The sequence below is a fragment of the Triticum dicoccoides genome, chromosome 7B, assembly GCF_002162155.2.
Source record: "Triticum dicoccoides isolate Atlit2015 ecotype Zavitan chromosome 7B, WEW_v2.0, whole genome shotgun sequence".
NCBI lineage: Eukaryota > Viridiplantae > Streptophyta > Magnoliopsida > Poales > Poaceae > Triticum > Triticum dicoccoides.
This window is the reverse complement of record NC_041393.1, coordinates 155,293,038-155,313,979: the sequence shown is the minus strand read 5'-3', so window position 1 is coordinate 155,313,979 and position 20,942 is coordinate 155,293,038.

Genomic DNA, 20,942 nt, shown 5'->3' with positions numbered 1-20,942 from the left:
GGATCAACTCCTTGTATGAGCTCCGACGCACGCCCCTCCACTTCCTCCACCCCCCCAATCTCCTCCGGCCCCGGTGATTCCGGAGACATGCCCGCTGCGAGCCGAGCGGCACGCCTCGAACGGATGTCCTCCTGCAACTAAAAGCGGTGCTCAGGAGTAAGCATCGCGTAAGTAGTTATCTTGTGCCGAACAATGGCGGGGAACGTCACAAACGAAAAGAGGAAGATGGATGATTTCCTAGGATTGCCGGCGAAAGAGGTAGAAGTAGGATGATGTCTAGTGGTGGCGGACGCCGCTCGGCTTAAATAACTGCTCCTTGACCTCGAGCGAGGAGCTGGAACGCTGACACGCGACATTCACTTCCCCGACGGATGAGGCGGCCATCGGTCCTTTTGGATTCCGCAACATCGACACGTGGCGTTCATTCTATTAAATACTACCTCCACCTCCTGCAGAGCGGCGTCACCGGAGGAAACCCTCGTCGGACCCTTGGGTTTCCGGAGCGGGGTCCAGCCAGCGTTCACATGACACCCGTCGAACGGTGGAGTCTCTGCAATCAACACACGAATGTGACACTGGGTAACGCACCACCGTGCCTGTCCTGGCTTCATAGTTGTGCCTTTCAGTGCTAAGGATTCAACAAAATCATTTGGAACACCAAGACAAACTAACGTCACTGTATACAATGCCACGCCGTGCCTTCCTGGAACCCATGACCGTGTGAGGAATATACCACACCAGCGTCTCTCGAATAGGCCATTCCGTGCCTCACAGAGTAAACAGTGGGTGTTCACATCTGAACCAGTTCCGCTAGGACTCCCCAATTAAAGAAAGAACCCGATTGTGCCTTTGTGGGCTGAATGCCCGTGCCTTTCCATCTGATCGAGTCGACGAAATCATTCGGAACTCAAACACACGGGAATGTGACTCTATATTATATGGCAGGATGCCTTTTAGTGCTTCACGCCCGTGCATGTGACCCTTAACACTGGCACGAACGTCCACGCCATCATCAGTGCATAAGTCATCGTCCGCGGCTATATTCACTTCATGCCCATGCTTCTAATAAAAGAAGCGTGACGTAACTTAGTACAGAACCGTGGCTTTTGAAAACAAGGAACTTACGCTTTTTAAACAACTCGACTCTTGAATCGGCCACTCACAAAGTAAACAGCTAGCATTAACATCTAAACCCATCCTGCTTTCTTTCCGTGATAAACGTACGAACGTGACTACGGGAAAGACAAAACCATGCCCCCATGGGATTCATGTGCGTGCCTATATTTCTCAACGAGTCAACGGAATCATTTCGTACACAAATATAGGCGAACGTGACTCTATATAAAACTACACCATGAATCTGTTGGATGCAAGCCCGTGTCTGTGACCCGAAACACTGCCAACACAGAAAAGCCATGAATGTACACGCCTTCATCAGTACGTCATTACAATACTGTGTTCACAACCGTGGATGCAGAGACTTTACGTCCCGTGCATCATAAGTAATGGCGCCTAATTACAATGATACTCGAAACCAAAATACATTTTGTTAATCCACTGCTTAACAACACCAGACGCACACAATAGCCAGGGATGCTGTTGTATACCTTGTCCCCACCGACCTTGTTGCTGGTTTGCTCCCGACGCAGTTCATCAACCTCCTTCTTCAGCGCCTTCATATTCTCGTCATGTCGCTTCACAACTGCGGCCGATTCCTGCAACGACCGGATGTGCTCTCCAAGGAGATTTCTCATCTCATCCGTAATTTCTATGATCCTCGCATTCGCCTTCTCCAAATCTTCCACTGTTTCCAGGCAAAGCTTCTTCCACGCGTAGGTGATCTCCAGCAGCTGCTCGTACGTTTTGTCAGCCTTTGGAATTGAAACCAAAGCATTCATCTCATCGACTAGGTTATTGAGAGTAACTAACAAGGACCTCACAGCACTTCCCGTCGCCGCCCCGCTCACCATTCCCTTCTCTCTCGAGCCACAGCTGCTCCCCAATTCTACAGCAGGGGACTTCTGTTCAAGACCATGACACAGACTAACCCTACTTCCTATTGATTGCAAATCAGTTTCAGCAAGACACACCCGCGTCAAATTAGGAGTCAGCTGACCACAATAAATCGTGTTTCACAAACTAAATCAAATGAGCCGAAAGAAAGGAAAATGAATGAAGTAGAAGCAGAAACAGGGTGAACTTACAGACAAGGAACCCTCGCGAGCCGGGATCTCCTCCCGCGACAGCGCACGGCCGTTCGGAGTAGTCTCCTTCTGCCCAGCCATGGCAGAGATGGTTAGTGAATAGAGATGAGCAAGAGGAATGGAAGGTCTGGCGGCGGACGAAGCGAGGAGTAGAATGTGGCTAGGGTTTCGCCACTCCGTCCGTCCGCCTTAAATAGCCGGAGCCTGGCCTCGAGCGATGAGCTAGAGCGGCGTCAACAGAGGAGACGCCCGTCGGACCGTTAGGTTTCTGGAGCGGTGCCACATGGCGTTCACTCCCGAGGTATGAAGAGACGGCCGCCGAACCGTTGGGTTTCCGTGATAAATGCACAAATGTGACTCTTGGTAAAGCATAACCATGCATCTTCGCGCTGCACGGATGTGCCTGCCGTTGCGAACGGTTCAACGGAATCATTTGGAACACGAAAACAACATAACGTGACTCTTCACAATAGCACGTCGTCACTTCCTGAGACCCACCACGGTGAAAAGAATACACCACAGCAGCTTCTGTCGAACAAGCCATTCCGTGCTTCACCGAGTAAAGAGTGAGTGTTCACGTCTGAACCTTTTCCGCTGGGTTTCCGCAATTAAAGAAACGAACATGACTGTGGGTAAGACCAAACGATGCCTTTCCGCTGGGTTTCCATCTGATAGAGTCAACGGAATTATTCAGAACACAAACACAGACGAGCGTGACTCTATATAATACCACACCATGCCCGTGCCTCTCCCATCTAATCGAGTCCACGCCTCTATCGAGTAATATACGAAACATCAAAAAAGAAGCGTGATTGTGCTTTTGAAAACAAGGAAACAAGCTTTTCAAAACAGTGTCTCTCACATAGGCCATTTGGTGCCTCACAGATTCAACAGTAAGTGTTGGCGGCTCAACCCATTCTGTTGGGTTAAAAAAATGAACGTGATTGTGCGTAATGCAAAGCTATGCCTCTGTGGGCTGAACGGCCGTGCCTCTCCTTCTGATCGAGTTGATGGAAGCACTCGGAAAAGAAACACTAGGGAGCGTGACTCTATATTATACGGCACTATGCCTCTTAGCGCTTAATGCCCGTGCCTCTGACCCTTAACAATACAACGAACGTCCACGGTATTGTCAGTACACAACACATGTCGCTGCCTGCTGCAGAACCGCGGCTGTATTCACTTCACCCCAGTGCTTCTAATAAAAGAAGTGTGACGCAACTCAGTACAGAACCGTGGCTTTTAAAAACAAGGAACTTACGCTTTTAAACAACTCGAATCTACAATCGGCCACTCACAAAGTAAACAATTGGCGTTAACATCTAAACCCATTCTGCTTTCATTCAATGATAAACGTTCGAACGTGACTATGCGAAAGACGAAACCATGCCCCCATGGGATTCACCTGTGTGCGTGCATACTTTTCTAAATGAGTCAACAGAATCATTTCGAACACAAATGCAGGCGAACGAGACTCTATATAAAACCACACCATGAATTTGTGGGATGCAAGCCCTTGTCTGTGACCCGAAACACTGCAACACACAAAAGCCACGAACATACATGCCTACATCAGTGCGCAAGTCATCACAGTACTACGTTCACAACCGTGGATGCAAAGACTTCACGTCCCGTGCATCATAAGTAACGGCACCTAATTACAATGATACTCGAAACCAAAATACATTTTGTTAACAAAGTAGCTGACAGAGAAATTTCGCAAGACAAGGTAAGAAACTCCACTCCACTGCCTAACAACACTAGACGCACACAACAGCCAGGGACACTGCTGTATATCTAGTCTCCACCGACCTTCTTGTTGGTTTTCTCCCGACGCAGTTCATTAATCTCCTCCTTCAGCGCCTTCATATTTTCTTCATGTCGCTTCACAACTAACGTTGATTCCTCCAACGAACGGGTGTGCTCTTCAAGGAGATTACTCCTCACAGTCGTAATTTGTATGATCTTGGCATTGGCCTTGTCCAAATCTTCTCTTATTTCCTGGTAGAACTGCTGCCATTCGTAGGTGACCTCCAGCAACTCCTTGTACGTTCTGTCAACCTTTGCTATTGAAACCAGCATTCATCCCATTGACCAGGTTAATGAGAGTAGCTCCAAATGATCATAAATCAGTATCAGCAAGACACACCCGCATCAAATTAGGAATAAGCTAACCACAATAATTCATGTTTCACAAACTAAATCAAGTAGGAGAAACATAGAAAAAACAAATGAATGAAAACCACAAACAGGGTGAACTTACAAACGAGGAACCCTCGTCGGCTGGGATCTCCTCCCGCGACAGGGCACGGCCGTCCGGAGTAGTCTCCTTCTGCCCAGCCATGGCGGAGACGGTCAAATGATAGAGAGGAGCAAGAGAAATGGAAGACCTAGCGGCGGACAAAGGGAGGAGTAGGATGTGGCTAGGGTTTCAAGACTCCGTCTGTCCGCCTTAAATAGCCGGAGCCTGGCCTCGGATGACGAGCCAGAGTGGTGCCACCGGAGGAGACGCCCGTCGGACCATTGGGTTTCCAAAACGTACTCTCCGTCATCAGTACGCAAGTCATGGCGCCACTTAACACAGAACCGTGATTCTTTGTAATTCCACACCATGCCTTTGTAGGTTGCACGCCCGTGCTTGTGACCCGAAATACTGCAACACAGAGAGCTACGAAAGTCCATGATCTTAAGAGTACAAATCATGACCCTTCTTACTATAGAACCGAGACTACATGGACTTCAGTTCTGTGTTATCCATATTCGTGTCACTCGAATATGCCATGCTTTTACCTTCATGTTTTAGCACTGTGACGTGCGTTCTTTGCTTAAAAAACATGCCTTCTACATCGACGCGACTGTGTGCCTAACGTGACTCAGCCTCAGTAGACTCGACGCCCGTGCGTATCCAAGTGAACGAGTAAGCGGAATCATTTCAACCAAAACTATGCACGGTTCGCAAAAACGTGCTCCCCGCGGGCTAACGAAGTGCCTCTGGTGGAAGCACAACCATGCTCCTACTGCTAACAAGCGACATGCATGACCCTAGCCTACTCATCTACATGTTCTGACAAACGAAATAATGCCCGTGCCTCTCCATCTGGTCGAGTCGACGGAATTATTCTGAACACAAACATAGACGAGCGTGACTCTATATAATACCACACCATGCCTATGACTCTCCATCAGATCGAGTCAATGCCTTTGTCGAGTACTACACACAACAACAACAAAGAACCGTGACTGTGCTTTTGAAAACAAGGAAAGAAGCTTTCAAAAACAGCTTCAACAGTGAGTGTTCGCATCTGAACCCATTCCCCTGGGTTACCCCAACTAAAGAAACGAACGTGACTCTGGCTAACAAGAAGACTTGCCTCCGCCGGATTCACGTACATTCCTCTCCAAGAGAATGAGTGAGTGCAATCATTTCGAAATACCAAAAGAATACACCCATGGTAATGTGACTCTGACTGTGCGTAATGCAACCCTATGCCTCTGTCGGCTGATCGGCCGTGCCTCTCCGTTTGAACGAGTCGACAGAGGAATTCGAAACAGAAACACGGGCGAGTGTGCCTCTGTATAAAACAGCACCATGCCTTTGTGGGACGCACGCCAGTGCCTGTGACCCGAAATATTGCCAAGAGGCACGAAAGTCCATGTGTTCATGAGTACAAGTCATGACGCTACTTAGTACAGAACCATGGCTATACGGACTTCCGGCCCGTGTTTTGCTTGAAAAACATGGCATCGTGATGTGCGTTCTTTGCTTGAAAACTGTGCCTTCTACATCCACGCGTCTGTGCGCCTAGCAAGCAAGGAACGAACCCTGACGGTGCCTTTGTGGGTTGAACGTCCGCGCCTCTCCATCAGATCGAGTCGACGGAATTATTCGGAACACAAACACGCGGGAGCGTGACTCTATATTATACGGCAGCATGCCTTTTACCGCCGCACGTCCATGCCTGTGACCCTTAACACTGCCACGAACATCCACGCCATCGTCAGTGCACAAGTCATGTCGCTGCCTGGTACAGAACCGTGGTTGTATTCACTTCCGGCCCGTGCTTCTAATAAAAAAACACCACGCAACTCAGCACAAAGCAGTGCCTTTTAAAAACAAGGAGCTTACGCTTTTAAACACCTCGACTGTCGAACCAGCCACTCGTAATGTAAACCTTTAGCGTCAACATATAAACTCATTCCGCTTTGTTTCTATATTAACGTACAAAACGTGACGCTCCGACAGACCCAACCATGCCCTCATGGCATTCATGTCCGTGCCACTTCTTCTGAACGAGTCAACGGAATCATTTCGAACACAACTACAGGATACCATGTCGTGCCTTCCTCGGACCCATGACCGTGCGAAGAATATACAACACCAGCGTCTCTCGAATAGGCCATTCCGTGCCTCACAGAGTAAACAGTGGGTGTTCAACATGACTGTAGCGACCCGACCCGAATGGGTCAAGTCTCTGTGCTTACGTGTCATCCCTGGATCGGTATGCTGACACACACAGTACTCGAGGATTTATAACAGAGGTAAATCACATGTACAAAATAACGTAAAAATTATTACCTCAATCCAAAATAGCGGAAGCAACAAGGTTGTGGATTCCCATCAACACCAACGGCAAAGTTGAGTATAGGAAATCGTAACCCTAACGTATCACTTACTCGTCGTATGATCCTACAACATGAGACATTGCAACCACGGAGGGTCAGTACATTGAATGTACTGGCAAATTCACACCATAGAGCAATGATGAATAAAGTCTATCACTACATGCATATATGGCTGGTGGAGAAGCTCTACGGTTACAGTTTTTGCGAAAAGCCAATTTTCCCTACTGCAAAGGAATAAATTTATTTAACTATCATGGTGGTTGTTAAACATTGAGAATGGTTGACAGCATTCTCAATCCCAATTAAAAGTACTCATTAAAACCCAACAATATTAATTAAAGTAACATGATGAGATTCACAGGAAAATCCAAGTACTAGATACTCAAGATGTCCATAACCGGGGACACGGCTAATCATGATTAGTTTGTACACTCTGCAGAGGTTTGCGCACTTTTCCCCACATGACTCGATCGCCTCCGCTTGGTTTCTCGCACTACATGGTGTTTGAGAAACGGATGACCGAGACATAGTCTTTAAGAAGCACTTGCACCTTACATAGGGGTAGACCGTACCAACCTACATCCCCAACATCTGCTAGTCCACCCCGTAAGAGTTCGCACAACTTAGTCAACTATGCTAGAGCCCATAATAGCATGTGGCTGCACACGGAAGTTTCTAGTTTGAATAATCTCATGATCCCTTTAAGCCTGGGTGGCGGTCCGAAGAAATACAGGCAAGTCCTGATAGAAACCAGGTGCCTCAATCCACCCAGATGTGTGTTTAAGTTGCCACCTTAAATAAACCATTAATTCAACAAGCTCACATCTGTCATGGATACACTCACCCAATCCACGTCTACTAGCATAGCATGGCATAATAAGCAAACATAGAAGTAACTCCCAAGGGTTTGATAATAAAACAGGTAATAGGTACTACCTCAACTACTTCCCAAAACCCACAATTTAATTAGATCCTAATCATGCAATGTTTGAGGATTGATCTAATGCATAAAAACTGGGTATGAGAAGGGATATGATCAAAGTGTGCACTTGCATGCAATGTTGATGAAGATGATTCGCACTCAAAACTCTTGATACTTCTACTCGTCACACTCCGGTCAATCTATCATGAGTAAGCAATAGTAACCACGCATAAGCAATCACTCAAAAGATCGAAAAGAACGAAGAGAACAACTCGGAAAACATCAAAACCAAGCAAATAACTCTTGTAGCATAAAACAATTTCTAACAGCACCAAAATTATGTGAATTTGGCCTTATCACAAAGTTTAGTTCAAGAGCTTCGAAATGCAAAAAGAATCACTCAAATCGGAGTTATAAAACTCAAGTTACGATCAAACGAAGTTCAAATACAAATCTATTTGAAAATCAAATTTTAAACTTTCAAAAACATGTTTAAGTGGTTTTACTGGATAGAGGGGAACATAACGAAGAAGTGGGCGTTGGTTTCGTTGGATTTGGACAAACGACTAAAAAGTTACGGGGTTTTGAAAATCAGGGGCTAAACTGTAAAGAAACTAATCACAGATAGGTCCTTGACTAAAACTAACAGAAAAAGAAAAACTAAATAATGAAGGTTCGCTAACTAGTTCTAAACAGAGAACGTTCTTTGAATAGCCCTAACTAAAAAAAACTAAACCGGGTTTTTTAAAAGAAAAACTAATAAAAAACAACCTAGGGTTCGGCGGTTTTACCGGTTCGGCCGACTCGGTGGTTTGGGCGGAGAAAACCGCCGGCGAAACGGGACGGCGAACGGCGCACGGCGGGCGGCTCCGGTGAACTCGGGGACGGTGGCTCCGGGCGTCGCGGGAGGCGGCGAAGGCGTCGGGGAGGGGCGGCGCTAGGCGGCGGGTGCGGTAGTGGCGACGGCGGTGGTCGGGGGTGACAGAGTGGAGCGGGCGGCGGGGCTGGATCTCGCCGGAGCGACGGCTTCCGCGAGCGCGGCGAGAGGTGCGGCGGCGGCGCGAAAAGGAGAGAGGGGGGGTCGGGGCTGAGGGATTTATAGGAGGGGGGCGACGGTGGCGTGGAGGAGGGGCCAAGGCGGCGGGGTGGCCGGGTCGGTCACGGTGGCGGCGGCGCTGTCGTGCGGCGGCGGGAGTCCTGCTGGAGCTCGGGGACGTGCGAGCGTCGGGCTGGGCCGTGGCCTGGCCGGTTGGCTGGGCCGGCCCAGTTCGGCGGAAAGGTTTTTTTAAAAAAACAAATTTTCAGAAAATAAAATAAAACCAAAATAAATAAATAAAATATTATAGGCATATAATATATCAAAATTTTCAAAAAAAAGATTTTCTACAGCGTGAACATTTTTCTAGAGTCAAATAGAATCTACAAACTTTAAGATAAATCAAACAAGGCTACTGCTCAAATAAAATCCAATAAAAAATCATTTTTAAAAATACCAAAATTAATTCAAATTTATTTCTCTCCAATTTTTTGATGTAGGGAATCATGTTACCCTATTTTCCATATATTTTATTTTTGGAGAAAAATAATTTGAATAAAACTCAAATAACTCCAAATTGAAAAATAAATTCAAAAGAACTTCGAATTTAATTATTTGAAACTCCCAACTTATATTTCATATGTTTTGAAGAAGTCATTTTATCTTCGCTCGTGAAAATCATTGAGTTGCATAAAGTTTTAGAATTGGAAATATTTTCCAAATGAAATTCAAATATTTTCAACACCCCTTGTCATTTAAATAAATGGAAGAAGTCATGTCATCTTCTCTCCAGGGTTTTGTGGTGAAAAGAATTTGAATTCACGAAGATCATAAAAGCAAAAATGAAAGTTTGGGAAAGTCCTTTTATTCCCTCTCATTTAACTTCCAAAAAGTTTCGAATTCACTCACTTTCACACAATCAAACAAACAATCAATCAAATCTATCTATTTAATATAACATTCCAAAATTTAGAATTTTGGGATGTTACAAACCTACCACCCTTAAAATTAATCTCGTCCTCGAGATTCGGAGAGGCTAGCAAGAAATAGGTTAGGGTAGGGGTCTTCTCAAAATCCATCGATCATCTCCGGAGGTCTGGGGTGCTACCACCCTTAGAAACATGGTTATGGTTCCATAAAAACTCATATACTCCATCCTTATTGTTGGAAGTGTCAATCTTCTCAGATCCTCTGAGAAATTTCCTTCTCTGGGCTCTTCCGGTAGTGGCATAACCTTTACCGCAATTCTTCTGTCCTTCCATCTTTGTACGGTTATTTCGAGACTGGGTCTGGCGCCAATACTAAACAACTATCGATATCTCATGGTGGTCAACAATTTATGGTTTCTCCTGCAGAAAACGGGTCTGGCTTCATTCTCACCGTATATCCTACGAATATCAACAACTGCCTTGTACAGGGGAAAATGCTTATACCATTCTAAGGTTCAAACAAGGTCTTGATCGTCGTCTCTCTGCTATAGGTAAGTCACTCAGATTTACCATCCCACATAGCAAGGCGAATAATAAGAGTAAGTCGGTATGGTGATCAATCCATCCCGCACCCAAATCATTATCTTGTATATGGTTTAGCGAATCTCGCATGCTAACACTCGGTCATCCTCACAAGCATTGTAGAATTTCTCTTATCGACGAACCAAGTTCAGATAAATCCATTGATTCTGCAAGCCAAACAAACATCTATCGGTCATTCACAACTCTCAGGTTTTGCATAAACTCCTATAGGATCGTCGGTTGATAAAATCGTAACTTCTTCAGGGTTTTCCTTCAAAAAGAGTGTGCTTGCTTCTTGGCAGGTCCTGGGGCCTGTGGGTTATGGCCCATCTCATCAGTTGTAAACCTTGAACTCATCCTCTGGGCAACTGATCATTATCCCAACATTCAGCCTCCTAGCATTCTTAAAATCCATCCGAATGTATTGTCTTCCTTTCTTCTATTGTATCACACTAAGACGTGATTACTCAGACTCATCATGGAATTTCCATTGATCCATATTTCCAACATCATATCCTTTATATCCAATAGTAATTCACTTCTTCATCCTCGTGGGATATCCCACATACCGAGATAAAAACTTATACTTATGAAGTCCATACTCCACTTCGGGGAACATCATTATCCTTTCCAGGGTCAAGCATCCTTACAGAGGAATATTGGCCATCTCTGCATGGCACTTCTTCAACTGGGAAACGTGAAACACATCATGAACTCCTGACAGTCCTTCGGGTGACTCCAACTTGTTGGTAACTTCTCCCATACGCTCCAAAACTCAGTATGGTCCTACAAATCTCGGGGCTAACTTTCCCTTAACTCCAAATCGTTTAACTCCTCGTAGAGGTGGCACACAAAGATATGCTCTATCTCCAATTTCATAGACTACCTCCTTGCATTTTTGAGTCTGCATAACTCTTCTACCAGGACTGAGCTACCTTCAGTCTATCTCGAAGCAACTTAACATTCTCTTCCGACTCCTTGATCACATTTGGTCCAAACAACTGACGGTCTCCAACTTCATCCCACATCAATGGTGTCTGGCTCCTTCTCCCATATAAAGCTTCAAAAGGGGCCATCTTCAAACTGGCTTGGTAACTGTTGTTGTATGAGAACTCCCGTAAGGTAGATTATCATCCCTACTAGATCCGTAATATAGCGCACACGCTCTCAACATGTCCTCCAGAATCTGATTGACTCTCTCTCAATTTATCCATCTGTCTGCGGATGAAAGGCTGTACTGAACTCTAGCCTAGTACCCAAAGTGTGGTGCAACTAATTCCAAAACTTTGAGGTAAACTGTGTTCCTTTATCTGATACGATGGTCCTCGGAACTCCATGCAGACGTACGATCCTGGTCAAATATATCTTGGCCAACTTTGCACTTGTATAGGTAGTTTTCACTGGGATAAAGTGAGCCACTTTGGTCAAGCGAGTCAGCTACTACCCAGATAGAATCATACCCTGGTCGGGTTCTGGGAAATCCGTAATGAAATCCATGCCAAGCTTATCCCACTTCCATTCAGGTATCGGCATAGGCTGCAATAATTCTGCTGGCTTCTGATGCTCTGCCTTTACTCTCTGGCATACATCACTATGACTACATACTCCGCAATATCCTTCTTCATACTAGTCCACCAGAAATGCTCCTTCAAATCCAAATACATCTTGGTGTTTCCCGGGCGAATCGAGTATGGTGAGTCATGAGCCTCCTGAAGCATTAACTCCCTGATCTTTGCATTATTGGGCACATTTACACGGTCTCGAACCATAAGGTGTCGTGCTCATCCTTATGAAAACCTTTGGTCTTTCCTTTGCTCTTCCTCTCTTTTATCTCAGCAATCTCTTTGTCATCCTTCTGAGCTTCACGGATCTTTCCCAACAATGTAGACTGAACTTCCATTGCTGCAACAAAACCTTTGGGAATAACCTCCAACCGAAGTTCCCTGAGATCCTCGGCTAACTCCTTTGGTAATCCTCCGCTTATTAGGGTATTCATCCTTGTTTTATTTATGGTTGTGTCCTATTTCTCCACAAAGCTTGTATGCACAAGGTTTCTTCATATCATTTCCATAAGGCTTCAACTTCTGGGACACAAACCGAGATTTTTTTTCCAGAGTCAGCTTAAATTCTTTCCAAGTGGTTACTCCTTGCCATCCATTGGTGGTTTGGTACATCCTCCACCAAGTAGCAGCACCTCTTTTCAAAGCACTGTAGAGCATGCTGGGTCATATCCTTTCCGGCTATAGGGTCACTCTCCATATGATCCTCCATGTTTCTGAATCCATTGGTCCATCTCCAATTGACTCATCGGTCCAGGAAATATAAACTCATCTCCATTCGTCCTCTATTGGGTCCATGGGTTTGGGGTGGGATAAGAGAGATCGAGAGGGATGCACACAGTACAAACAAGAGTTTTGAAAAGATAGATTTTATTGTGGCTGTCAGAAAAACAACAAACAAATGACAGCTCACAATCGTCGCATATAACGTAGGTATAAAACAGGGGTTTGGTCTTCTAATGGTCTATAGATCTCAACATTATCAAACTCTTCAAGTCTTGGCCATGTCTCCGATGACTCCTTCTGATCATACTTGTCCTTCTCAAGTTCTTTTACCAGATCATCTCTGTTGATGTGAAGTTTCTCCTGACGTCCTTTAATATTCTGGAGTTGCGTTCCAAACTTCTAGGTTTCAACATCCTTGGCATAAGCCATGGTTCTACTATCCTACAGCTCCTGAAAATCTCCAGTATCTCAAGGTTTTGCTCCTCCAGTTTGGCTACTTCATCTTCTGGTTCCTGAGTTCTTCACGAATAGCCTCCTTGTCAAAATATGGCTTCCTGCAGATCCACCTTAAACTTCTTCATGTAATACTCCAGATCCTGGCGATGCACCAGCTAAGGTTAAAATTGCATCCTTTGCTGACAGATCCTCCATCAGCCTTCTACCATCCAATCCTTCCGTGCATATGCATGCTTAACTCAGCATGGTGACAATAGCAGAGGCGAATGATAACATCATGAATGTCCATGTTTCTGGCATGACATTGCCATGAGCTATCATTTCGTAGTTGATATCTCCTGTCTTGGGGTTCCTTAACAAAACTTTTGAGTTCTAATGCTCCATGTTCCGGTCTTTCTCCGATACACCTCGATCTCGGGTATTGACAGCTTCCATAGTATGTCAAGTTCCATAAGTTTAGCTTTCCTTGGTCATACCAAATCTGGAATTTCTTCATATTCTCCTAGTCTTCAGAGTCTTCACCGTTATGGCTTCCATCATTGTAATGCACGGTAAAATCCTCTTCATTCCGAAGTGGTCTTAGTTGTCCGATATCTGGTCCTTCTTGGAGTGGTATCATCAGTCGTATCTTCGAGTGGTCAAAAGGGGAGAGGGGTATAGTCTCACTAAAAATAATTTTTGAATAAGCTCAGAAGAGAAGAGAGGTAAAAGATTCTTTTGAGAAGAAAGTTGTAGAGAAAAATCTTTCCTATGGGCTTGCCAGTTTCTAGGGTCATGTCCTACAGTCAACATGTGCTCTGATACCATCTTGTAGTGACCCGACCCGAATGGGTCAAGTCTCTGTGCTTACGTGTCATCCCTGGATCGGTATGCTGACACACACAGTACTCAAGGATTTATAACAGAGGTAAATCACATGTACAAAATAACGTAAAAACTATTACCTCAATCCAAAATAGCGGAAGCAACAAGGTTGTGGATTCCCATCAACACCAACGGCAAAGTTGAGTATAGGAAATCATAACCCTAACGTATCACTTACTCGTCGTAAGATCCTGCAACATGAGACGTTGCAGCCATAGAGGGTCGGTACATTGAATGTACTGGCAAATTCACACCATAGAGCAATGATGAATAAAGTCTATCACTACATGCATATATGGCTGGTGGAGAAGCTCTACGGTTACAGTTTTTGCGAAAAGCCAATTTTTCCCTACTGCAAAGGAATAAATTTATTTAACTATCATGGTGGTTGTCAAACATTGAGAATAGTTGACAGCATTCTCAATCCCAATTAAAAGTACTCATTAAAACCCAACAATATTAATTAAAGTAACATGATGAGATTCACAGGAAAATCCAAGTACTAGATACTCAAGATGTCCATAACCGGGGACACGGCTAATCATGATTAGTTTGTACACTCTGCAGAGGTTTGCGCACTTTTCCCCACATGACTCGATCGCCTCCGCTTGGTTTCTCGCACAACATGGTGTTTGAGAAACGGATGACCGAGACATAGTCTTTCAGAAGCACTTGCACCTTACATAGGGGTAGACCGTACCAACCTACATCCCCTAGATCTGCTAGTCCACCCCGTAAGAGTTCGCACAACTTAGTCAACTATGCTAGAGCCCATAATAGCATGTGGCTGCACACGGAAGTTTCTAGTTTGAATAATCTCATGATCCCTTTGAGCCTGGGTGGCGGTCCGAAAAAATACAGGCAAGTCCTGATAGAAACCAGGTGCCTCAATCCACCCAGATGTGTGTTTAAGTTGCCACCTTAAATAAACCATTAATTCAACAATCTCACATCTGTCATGGATACACTCACCCAATCCACGTCTACTAGCATAGAATGGCATAATAAGCAAACGTAGAAGTAACTCCCAAGGGTTTGATAATAAAACAGGTAATAGGTACTACCTCAACTACTTCCCAAAACCCACAATTTAATTAGATCCTAATCATGCAATGTTTGAGGATTGATCTAATGCATAAAAACTGGGTATGAGAAGGGATATGATCAAAGTGTGAACTTTCCTGCAATGTTGATGAAGATGATTCGCACTCAAAACTCTTGATTGTTCTACTCGTCACACTCTGGTCAATCTATCGTGAGCAAGCAATAGTAACCACACATAAGCAATCACTCAAAAGATCGGAAAGAACGAAGAGAACAACTCGAAAAACATCAAAACCAAGCAAATAACTCTTGCAGCATAAAACAATTTCTAACAGCACCAAAATTATGTGAATTTGGCCTTATCAGAAAGTTTAGTTCAAGAGCTTCGAAATGCAAAAAGAATCACTCAAATCGGAGTTATAAAACTCAAGTTACGATCAAACGAAGTTCAAATACAAATCTGTTTGAAAATCAAATTTTAAACTTTCAAAAACATGTTTAAGTGGTTTTATTGGGTAGAGGGGAACATAACGAAGAAGTGGGCGTTGGTTTCGTTGGATTTGGACAAACGAGTAAAAAGTTACGGGGTTTTGAAAATCAGGGGCTAAACTGTAAAGAAACTAATCACAGATAGGTCCTTGACTAAAACTAACAGAAAAATAAAAACTAAATAATGAACGTTCGCTAACTAGTTCTAAACAGAGAGCGTTCTTTGAATAGCCCTAACTAAAAAAAACTAAACCGGGTTTTTTAAAAGAAAAACTAATAAAAAACAACCTAGGATTCGGCGGTTTTACCGGTTCGGCCGACTCGGCGGTTTGGGCGGAGCAAACCGCCGGCGAAACGGGACGGCGAATGGCGGACGGCGGGCGGCTCCGGTGAACTCGGGGACGGTGGCTCCGGGCGTAGCGGGAGGCGGCGAAGGCGTCGGGGAGGGGCGGCGCTGGGCGGCGGGTGCGGTGGTGGCAACGGCGGTGGTCGGGGGCGACGGAGTGGAGCGGGCGGCGGGGCTGGATCTCGCCGGAGCGACGGCTTCCGCGAGCGCGGCGAGAGGTGCGGCGGCGGCGCGAAAAGGAGAGAGAGGGGGTCGGGGCTGAGGGATTTATAGGAGGGGGGCGACGGTGGCGTGGAGGAGGGGCCAAGGCGGCGGGGTGGCCGGGTCGGTCACGGCGGCAGCGGTGCTGTCATGCGGCGGCGGGAGTCCTGCTGGAGCTCGGGGACGTGCGGGCGTCGGGCTGGGCCGTGGCCTGGCCGGTTGGCTGGGCCGGCCCAGTTCGGCGGAAAGGTTTTTTTAAAAAAACAAATTTTCAGAAAATAAAATAAAACCAAAATAAATAAATAAAATACTATAGGCATATAATATATCAAAAGTTTCAGAAAAAGATTTTCTACAGCGTGAACATTTTTCTAGAGTCAAATAGAATCTACAAACTTTAAGATAAATCAAACAAGGCTACTGCTCAAATAAAATCCAATAAAAAATCATTTTTAAAAATACCAAAATTAATTCAAATTTATTTCTCTCCAATTTTCTGATGTAGGGAATCATGTTACCCTATTTTCCATATATTTTATTTTTGGAGAAAAATAATTTGAATAAACTCAAATAACTCCAAATTGAAAAATAAATTCAAAAGAACTTTGAATTTAATTATTTGAAACTCCCAACTCATATTTCATATGTTTTGAAGAAGTCATTTTATCTTCGCTCGTGAAAATCATTGAGTTGCATAAAGTTTTAGAATTGGAAATATTTTCCAAATGAAATTCAAATATTTTCAACACCCCTTGTCATTTAAATAAATGGAAGAAGTCATGTCATCTTCTCTCCAGGGTTTTGTGGTGAAAAGAATTTGAATTCACGAAGATCATAAAAGCAAAAATGAAAGTTTGGGAAAGTCCTTCTATTCCCTCTCATTTAACTTTAAAAAAGTTTCGAATTCACTCACTTTCACACAATCAAACAAACAATCAATCAAATCTATCTATTTAATATAACATTCCAAAATTTAGAATTTTGGGATGTTACAATGACTTCGAACCAAACTGTGCCTTTCTGGGATTAACGCCCGTGCCTCTCCATCTGGTCGAGTGCGTGACTCTATATTATACGGCAGCATGCCCTTTAGCGCCGCACGTCCGTGCTTGTGACCCTTAACACTGCCCCGAACATCCACGCCATTGTCAGTGCACAAGTCATGTCGCTGCCTGGTACAGAACCGTGGCTATATTCACTTCACGCCCGTGCTTCTAATAAAAAAGCGCCACGCAACTCAGCACAAAGCAGTGCCTTTTAAAAACAAGGACCTTACGCTTTTAAACACCTCGACTATCGAACCGGCCACTCGCAATGTAAACCTTTAGCGTCAACATCTAAACTCATTCTGCTTTGTTTCTATATTAAACGTACAAAACGTGACGCTCCGACAGACCCAACCATGCCCTCATGGCATTCATGTCCATGCCACTTCTTCTGAACGAGTCAACGGAATCATTTCAAACACAACTACAGGATACCATGTCGTGCCTTCCTCGGACCCATGACCGTGTGAAGAATATACAACACCAGCGTATCCCGAATAGGCCATTCCGTGCCTCACAGAGTAAACAATGGGTGTTCAACATGACTTCAAACCAAACTGTGCCTTCCCGGGATTAACGCCCGTGCCTCTCCATCTGATAGAGTCGACGGAACTATTCTGAAACCAAACACAGACGAGCGTGACTCTACATAATACCACACCATGACTATGCCTCTCCACCCACTGTGCCTCACAGAGTATACAGAGTCACACTCGCCCGTGTTTCTGCCGAAACAGTGAACAGTGGGTGTTCACTGTTGAAGCTGACCGTTCGTGCCTCTCCGTCTGAACGAGTCGACAGAAGCATTCGAAACCGAAAGTCCACGAGTTTAAGAGTACAAATCATGACCCTACATGGACTCCAGGTCCGTGTTTTTCATATTCGTGTCTCTCGAATCGACCATGCTTTCACCATCATGTTTTGGCACCGTGACGTGCGTTATTTGCGTGAAAACGTGACTTCTAAATCGATGCGACTGCGTGCCTAGCGTGACTCAGCCTAATGCAAAAACATGACTCAATAGACTCGACGCCTGTGCGTATCCAAGTGAATGACTAAGCGGAATCATTTGAACCAAAACTACGCACGGTTTGGCAAAACGTGCTCCCCGCGTGTGAACAAAGTGCCTCTGGTGGAAGCACAACCGTGCTCCTACTGCTAACAGGCGACATCCATGACCTTAGCCTACTCATCTACATGTACCAACAAACGAAACAACACGACAACAATGCAACACATAAATGCCTTACAGATACATGGCAGTACAAAAGGCCACATGCCCCAACGCAACGGAAAAACACGCTACAAGAACTCTGCCTACACTCCAGCAACATTCTTGATCGGCTGGTGGGCGAGCACATCTTCAATTTCCTTCTTCGTCGCCTCATAACTTTCCTCCACAGCAGCAAAGGAATCCTCCACCAGGCTCTTGTACTTGACGAGGACCTCAGCCTTCTCATCCATAAGCTGCCCCACTTCGCCCGACAACTTCTGCACCAACGCATGGCTCTCCTCATATAGATTCTTCAAGCAGGTGGCCTCCCGATTCTTCTAGTCGAGCTCGTTTAGAAGCTTCTCATTCTCACACAAAAATCGAACTATGAGACCAGTGGACTTCTCCACAGAGGCATTGCTCTGCTACAGCAACTTCTCCAAGCGAGCGATGAACTGTTGTTGCTTAATTAGCTCATCGAGCAAGTCGTCGTTGGCTAAGGAATTCTGTACTGCCATCTTGCCGAGATCGTCTCCATGGCGAATTCGCTTGTGGGAGGAATCGCATCCACGCGAGAGATCGTTCGACACCTGGGCAACGGGGCAAGATATTCCTGCCGCCGCTACGGTGTAGCGGCGGCACCTCTCCCTTCTTTCCGCGGCTTTTATCCTTGCTGCCTGGTTGCTTGAACACCCAGAGCCCCTCTTACCGGCCATGGCGAAAGCAAGGAGCTACCAGCAAGAAAGAGGTGCCTGTCTCTGGAGAATTATGGACCTGGGGTGTTCGATGAGTACATAGCTTTTTATAACATACGCACACCAGTCAAACGGTCAAACGGAGTAACCGGCGCCTTGAATTCTCCCAATCTCTCTTAAATACCTCGAACTCTGCATGGCTGGGAAACACCAGTACTATCATTTCGTCTTCTCGTGCGTTCGTCCACACCACAACCACTCAACTTCTTTCCAATGGTCCGAACATATTCAACAGAAAACATCTCAAACACAGTTAACTTACTGTGTACGTCTGTCTGTATTCCAGAGAACTTACTGTCGAATTCATACCATTCTCCATTGACATTTTTTGTCTTGAAATGATATTTATATCAAAATCTAACTCCAGGTGACTCGTTGATGATGCTACTTGATACAGAACCATGGCTATGCGGACTTCAGGTCCGCGTTTTCCTTGAAAAACGTGGGATCGTGATGTGCGTTCTTTGCTTAAAAAATGTGCCTTCTACATCCATGCATCTGTGCGCCTAACAACCAAGGAACGAACCCTGACGGCGCCTTTGTGGGTTAACGCCCGTGCCTCTCCGTCTGATCGAGTCGACGAAATTATTTGGAACACAAACACATGGGAGCATGGCTCTATATTATACGGTAGCATGCCTTTTGGCGCTTCACGCACGTGCCTGTGACCCTTAACACTGCCACGAACATGCACACCATCGCCAGTGTACAAGTCATGTCGCTACCTGGTAGAGAACCCTGGCTGTATTCACTTCACGTCCGTGCTTCTAATAAAAGAAGTGCCATGCAACTCAGCACGAAGCCGTCGCTTTTAAAAACAAGGAGCTTACGCTTTTAAACACATCGACTGTGCAAAGTAAACTTTTAGCGTTAACATCTAAACTCACTCCGCTTTGTTTCCATAAAAAATGTACGAAACATGATGCTCCAACAGACCCAACCATGCCCTCATGGCATCCATGTCTGTGCCTCTTCTTCTGAACGACTCAACGGAATCATTTCGAACACAAATACAGGATACCATACCTTGCCTTCCTGCGACCCATGACCGTGCACAGAATATACCACACCAGCGTCTCTCGAATAGGCCATTCTGTGCCTCACGGAGTAAACAGTGGGTGTTCACCATGACTTCGAACCAAACTGTGCCTTTGTGCGATTAACGCCCATGCCTTTCCATCTGATCGAGTCGACAGAATTATTCTGAACACAAACACAGACGAGCGTGACTCTATATTATACCATTTCCAAATAGCAGTCTCAACAGAATCATTTTGAACACAAATACAGCATACCATGCCTTGCCTTACTGCAACCCATGACCGTGCATAGAATATACCACACCAGCGTCTCTCGAATAGGCCATTCCGTGCCTCACAGAGTAAACAGTGGGTGTTCATCATGACTTCGAACCAAATTGTGCATTTGTGCGATTAACGCCCGCGCCTCTCCATTTGATTGAGACAACGGAATTATTCTAAGCACAAACACAGACGAGCATGTCATCTATATTATACAATTTCCAAATAACTGTCTCAACGGAATCATTTCAAACACAAATACAGGAATTAACTTGCGCGCTTCTCCAGGTGACACCTTAGTGAAAACGTCTGTAACACACCCAGGCACGAACGTGACTCCCCCTAATATAAAACAGTGCCTCCATGGAATGCAGCACCATGACTCTCCACAACAAAGCAACGAGTTGACAAGGAAAACATGCACATACACAGCGTCAGGAACGTGCCTGTTGCATTAGTAACACAGTGCCAACTCGGCTTCACCTCCACGCACCTCACAGTGACTCGCTAGAGAAAATGCGCGTAACACACGCATGAAAAAATGTGACTCTGGCTAATAAGCAGACTTGCCTCTGCCAGATTCATGTCCATTCCTCTCGAACAGAATGAGTGAGTGCAATTATTTCGAAATACCAAAAGCATACAC